Source organism: Mandrillus leucophaeus, unplaced genomic scaffold (genome assembly GCF_000951045.1).
Source record: "Mandrillus leucophaeus isolate KB7577 unplaced genomic scaffold, Mleu.le_1.0 Scaffold629, whole genome shotgun sequence".
Taxonomy (NCBI): domain Eukaryota; kingdom Metazoa; phylum Chordata; class Mammalia; order Primates; family Cercopithecidae; genus Mandrillus; species Mandrillus leucophaeus.
The window spans coordinates 1,364,890-1,371,309 of NW_012106797.1; the positions used below are offsets into that span (position 1 = coordinate 1,364,890).

Sequence of the window (6,420 nt, forward strand, 5' to 3'; positions counted from 1 at the left end):
TGAGCCACCGCGCCCGGCGCCCTTTTCTTTATATTATGAGGCAGAAAATCAAAGTTCAGTTTAAATACAATTATACTTGCTTCACATGTAAAAACTTCTTAGTAAAAAATAATGCAATGCATTAAAGCAACCAAAAAAACCACATACAACTGTAAAATTCTGTGAATAGAATCATTTCTTTCTGGAGTACAGAAGAAAAATGAAGCCATTAAAAGAGCAGCTATCATCAGGGGTTTTAAACTTCCCTGAGGTTCACTGAATACTGTAGTTGATAAAGCTGTCACCTACATCCAACTACAGAACTCCCAAAAGGCCTGAAGATAACTTTTTCAACTATTCCTACACATGAATTACTGAGTGCACCTTCTCAGACATTCCCAGGGCCCAAGAGCCTTCATAGATGATCAAGATAAAAAAAAGACCTGAAGACTGTTTTAGGAAATTTAAGTTAATTTTTGTTAAAAGGAAAGATGAAAGCAAAATCAGAAGAAATTTGCTAGGTTGGGCTGTTGCAAATTTCTTGTTTCCAATATTCAAAGATAGAACGTAAGTGATAATAGCACCAGACCACAGCTGAGTCATCATACAGACAACACGTACATGTCCCAAAGTTGGGGAGCTACTTCCAAAGTTGCCAAAACCAGAACTACTTCTGTCACTGTAAATACTCATAACCAATTAAGAAATAAATTAAAGTTTAAAGGAGCTTATCTCAATTTAGGCAAATCTTTAGTTTACAGAAAAATAACTTTATGAAGATGATAAAAATATACGGAGACTTCTGCAACTACTGACATTCAGAGGAAGATTGCTTAAACAAAGATCTATATTCTTGGAGTAATAATCATTGGGTCTGCAGGTTTTTTTCTTTTGTTACTTCTCTCTCTCATTCTTCTGAAATTGAGTATGTGTGTATGTTGCCTGTTTGACAATCTGGAGGATGTAAAGTACAAAAACACAAAACTATCTTTGCTTCACCCTAATTCTGATATTTACGTTGGCTATCAGATTTGTCTACTTCTTATAAAGTGGCAAAAACTAAGAGAGCCAAGATTGCTTAAAGATCAACAACTATGGCTGCATTTATAATAAAAATTAAAACTATTCTAAGCAAATTTTATAGAAGGATGCAATTATTATTTGAAACAATTCTGTATTATTTTAAATTTTATAGTGTATCAGATTGTCCTGAGTGCTTTATTAATAAGGTTTGTAAGTATTACGTGAGGTATAAGAGATAAAGCTGATGTTGGTTTTTAAAAGCTTTTTTCCTTAGACTATTTTTAAAGAAATCAGATTGCAACTACTAGTAAACATTAATGAGTTTATAAGTCTAAGTAACTTTTACGACTGGGATCAAGATGTTTCTTTACAAAGCAATAAGGTGACAGTAGATTAAAGATGTGAAATTTGCTAAGAAAGCATTATTACTGCATGTATTTACATTTTCCCTCAAATTTCTCTTTTTTTTTAACCATGGCTTCAAAATTTCTACAAATACTATTGTTAGTGAGTACTATGTTTTTTCCTCTACCAATTGTTTACGTCTACTTAATCCATATAAACACTTTTAGAATAGATATAATGCCTTCTGAATTAAAGGCGTTTTAGTTAAATGAACTATTTGATAAAAAGGTGTTTCCTAAAAATCTCATCACAGGCTGGGCGTGGTGGCTTATGCCTGTAATCGTAACATTTTGGGAAGCCAAGGTGAATAGATCACTTGAGCTCATTAATTTGAGACCAGCCTGGGCAATATGATGAAACCTGGTCTCTACAAAAAGTTTAAAAATTAGTCAGGCATACTAGTGCATGCCTATAGTTCCAGATATTCAGAAGGCAGAGGTAGGAGGATCACTTGAGCCTGGGAGGCAGAGATTGCAGTAAGCCGAGATCACACCCCGCACTTCAGCCTGGGTGACAAAGCAAGACTCTGTCTCCAAAAAAAAAAAAAAAATTAATTATAAGATTTCATACTACATTGGGGGCCAAATGAATCAAAAGTGATATGGTAACATTATCTATCTAATTTAATATACTTCCTAGCAATATTCTTTAATCACTTATAAACTACCTGGCAATATACATAAAATAGAAAGGGCATGATACATAGTTTTAGAGGTTTCATAAATGAATGCATACAGCTTAAAGTAGCATATAAGATAGCTTCACATAACATCAAGGTGGTATGTTTGATTAAGATAAAAGAGGAATTAAAAATAAATGAAATAATTCTGGATGGTAAATCTTGCTATTTTAATAGAATTCTTGTCAAATTTAATTATATTTTTCATATTATTGTGAATACCATATTCTACCATCTGTAGGAGAATTACCAAATCACAGAAGCTAAAAGAAAAACTGGATCATACACCTATTTGCAGCATTCATCAAATATAAGTTTTAAAAATATCCACCTGACTTAGAGAGAATACCCCAAATGCTCAATCCACTTTGGTTTGAGGGAAATGTGGAATAGTGATCAAGAGTATGAACTATGGAATTAGATGACCTATGTTTATATCTTGACTCTGTCACTAATTAGCTTTGTGACTTTAGTGAAGTTAGTTAAGAAGTTACTCAACCTCTCTAAGCCTTAATTTCTGTGCTTATAAGTGAAGGTAATATACACACATTATACATTTTATAGGGCAGAGCAGATGTGATATCACCAAATGAGAATACAGAAATGGCACTTACCACAGTGTCAGACATATAGTAGTGCTCAAAAAAAGTGAATCATTTTTATTATTTGAGATAAATGATGTAAATGACATAAGCGACATCTGAGTTTACAAAATTTATAAATACGAGCTTGAATTAAAAAAAGAATTCAGAAGGTTCCTTGCAGACAAACTCTCCTTCTTTAGGAGTGTTTTCTAAATCAGAGAAATAAATCAGGCTACAAGCTTACTAATGAACATTTGTGGGTTTATTGTACCAAATGTGTCAGATCCTTTGCTACCTATCTGAATATGAGAACACTGACAATCTTCAGAAGCCCTTTTGGCTGTCAGCCCTGACATTTTGCAACTGGGAGAAAAGGAAAGCATATTTAAGTCAAAGCTATTCTGAAATAGCAGGTATTAAAGGAGCACCAATTCTCTGCAAGAATTCAAGAGAATTCTAGACATGCTAGAAAAAGAATAGAGCATTAATGAATGAGAAAGTGGGCTGAAAGTGATGGCTTTGAGAATTATTCCAGAGACTTTGTGATTCAGTAGTGTGTCAAACCCACAGATACAAACACTTCTATTCGTTCTGAAATTACCAGGCTGTCAAGAAAGATATATAGATTTCCTGGTCAAAAGAGAAAAATAATAGCTTTATCTGAAATGTTCCTAGGAAGGCAGACAAAGAAAATAATTAACAGTCATCAGTTTTCAAATGCCTTCACATATACCATCTCAGTAGATCCTCACAACAATCTTTTGAGACACAAGTACAGGGGGAAATAAATGATGTGGTATGGAGTTAGACCAGTTGCTTCTATCACTTACTAAACTCTGGAGTCTTGAGCAGGTTAATTAATCTCTGTGTGCTTCAGTTTTCTCTCAAATAGAGTAATACTACTACCTAAAATATTCAAAGGGTTGTTGTATGGATTAAATAAATTACTAGTGTAGAAATTCAGAAGAGTACCTGGCACAAAATAATCACTCAACAAATGTCAGCTGTTATCCTCTCTTTTGTAGAAAGAAGAAATTAAAGAAAGGGTAAGGGCTGTGCCTGAGATCATAAAGGTAGTAAGATCCAAATAGTACTCCGGTCTAATTTTCTTTGTGCACATTTCATCTTCTTTATATATCATCTCACTGCTTTTGCTTATTAGCAACACCAAAATAAAACTTAGTACTAAAAGGGAAATATAGTAGAAAATGGCAAGTTATTTAAAATGAGAACTTTTTCTTATTTTTTCAGCAGGTGATGATACAGTGTTTTGGTGTCCCAAATAAATAAAATCCAGTACTGTCCAATTGAAATATAATGCAAGCCACATTTCTAGTAGCCATATTTTAAAACGTAACAATGAAGTGTTGAAATTTACCTTAATACTGCCTTTTTTAATCAAATAGGTCCAAAACATTATTATTTTGACAGGTATTATGAGTTGAGTTGTGTCCCCCACAAAATTCATGTTGAAGCCCTAACCAGCAGTACTACAGAAATGTGACTATATTGAGAGATGGGGTTTCAAAAGAAGTAATTAAGTTAAAGTGGGTTCATTAGGATGGGCCCCAATCCAATATAACTGGTGTTCTTATAACAAGAGGCAAAATGGACATGGGCACACACAGAGGGAAGATCATGTGATGACATGAACCAAGAAGAGAGGTCTCAGAAGAAATCAACCTGACGACACCTTGATCTCAGACTTCTACCTTCTAGAATTGTGAAAAATACATTTATCTTGCTTAACCCACCTAGTCTATGATAATTTGTTATGGCATCTCTAGCAAACTAATTCAATATGTAATCAATTAATCAAAATAAAATTTATTAATAAGATATTTTGCATTCTTTTCTTGTAGAAAGTATTGGAAATCTAGTGTATATGTTACACTTACAGCACATCATAATTGGAACTAGCCACATTTCTTTCTCTTGCCAAATAGTACTGGCTAGAACTTCTAGTACTATGTTAAATAAGAGTTGAGAAAGTGGACATCATTGTCTTGTTCCAGTTCTTAGAGAAGAAGCTTCCAACTTTTCCTTATTTAGTATCATTTAACTGTGGTTTTGTCATTTAAGCCCTTTATTGTGTTGAGTTAAATTCCTTCTAATTTGTTGAGAGTTTTTATCATGAAGTGATGTTGAATTTTATAAAATGTTTTTTCTGTATCTATTATTACATAGTTTCTGTCCTTCATTCTGTTGATGTGATATACTGCATTTATTGATTTGTATATGTTGAACCATCCTTGCATCCTTGAGATAAATCCCACTCGATTATGGTGTATAATCTTTTTGATGTGCTGTAGCATTCAGTTTGCTAGTATTTCATTGAGAGTTTTTGCATCTGTGTTCATCAGGGATATTGGCCTGTAGTTTTCTTTATTTTCTTGCATCCTTGTCTGGTTTTGGTATCAGTGTAATGCTGGCCTTATGGAATGAGTTTGAAAAAATTCCCTTCCATTTTCTGAAACGGTTTGAGAAGAATTGGTGTTAATTCTTCTTTTAAGGTTTGGTAGAATTCATCAGCAAAGTCATTTGGTCCTGGGCTTTTCTTTGTTGGGAGACTTTATTACTGATTCAGTTTCATTACTGAATTGTTCTGTTCAAGTTTTCCATTTCTTCCTGGTTCAATCTTGGTAGCTTGTATGTGCCCAGGAATGTATCCATTTCTTCTAGGTTTTTGAATTTTTTGGCATATAATTGTGCATAATACTCCAATAATCCTTTGTATTTCTGAAGTATCAGCTGTAATATTTCTTTTTTGTGGTATCAGTTGTAATGTTTCATTTTTTCACTTTGGATTTTATTTATTTGGTTCTTTTTTTCTTAGTTTAGCTAACGGTTTGCCAATTCTGTTTATCTTTTCAAAAAACCAACTTTTTGTTTCCTTGATCTTTTGTATTGTTGTTTTAATCTCTATTTCTGTTCTGATCTTTATTATTTCTTTCCTTCTTCTAATTTTGGGTTTGGCTTATTCTTGCTTTTCTAGTTCCCTGAAGTGCATCATTAGGTTGTTTATTTGAAATCTTTCTACTTTTCTGATGTAGGTGTTTATTGCTATAAACTTTCTTCTTACTACTGCTTTTGCTGTATTGCATAGGATTTGATATGTTTATATTTTCATTTGTTTCAAGAAAATTTTTAAAGTACTTCTTAATTTCTTAATTTACCCTTTGGTTGTTTTGGAGCATGTTGTTTAATTTACATGTAATTGTTCAGTTTCCAAAGTTCCACTTGATGTTGATTTCTAGTTTTATTCCATTGTGGTAAGAAAATATATTTCATATGATTTTGATTTTTAAAAATTTGTTGAGACTTGTTTTGTGGCCTAACATATTATCTATCCTGGGGAATGTTCCATGTGCTAATGAGAAGAACACATATTCTGTAGCTATTACATGGAATGGTCTGTAAATGTCTGTTAGGTCCATTTGGTTTATAGTACAGTTTGAATCCAATGTTTCTTTGCTGATTTTATGCCTAGGTGATCTATCCAATGCTGACAGTGGGGTATTGTAGTCCCCAGCTATTATTGTATTGAGATCTATCTCTCCCTTTAGATCTAATAATATTTGCATTATATAGCTGGGTGCACCACTGTTAGGTGCATATATATTTACAATTGCTATATTTTATTGATGAATTGACCTCTTTCTCTCTCTCTCTCTCTCTCTATATATATATATGTGTGTGTGTCATTGTATATCTATAACATATATGTGTGTCATAATATATTATATATTA

At 32.8% G+C, this 6,420-nt stretch overlaps 1 protein-coding gene and 1 long non-coding RNA gene across 6 annotated transcripts in view; one reads left to right on the forward strand and one right to left on the reverse strand.

Moving 5' to 3' along the window:
• The window catches only part of LOC105554133, an 8,406-nt gene extending 3,897 nt beyond the window's left edge, over positions 1-4,509 (forward strand). The window contains exon 3 of the long non-coding RNA XR_001008280.1: positions 3,925-4,509. This is a non-coding gene — a long non-coding RNA (uncharacterized LOC105554133). The remainder of the gene's footprint in view (positions 1-3,924) is intronic.
• The window catches only part of DNM3 (dynamin 3), a 557,709-nt gene that overhangs the window by 44,005 nt on the left and 507,284 nt on the right, over positions 1-6,420 (reverse strand). The window lies entirely within an intron of this gene.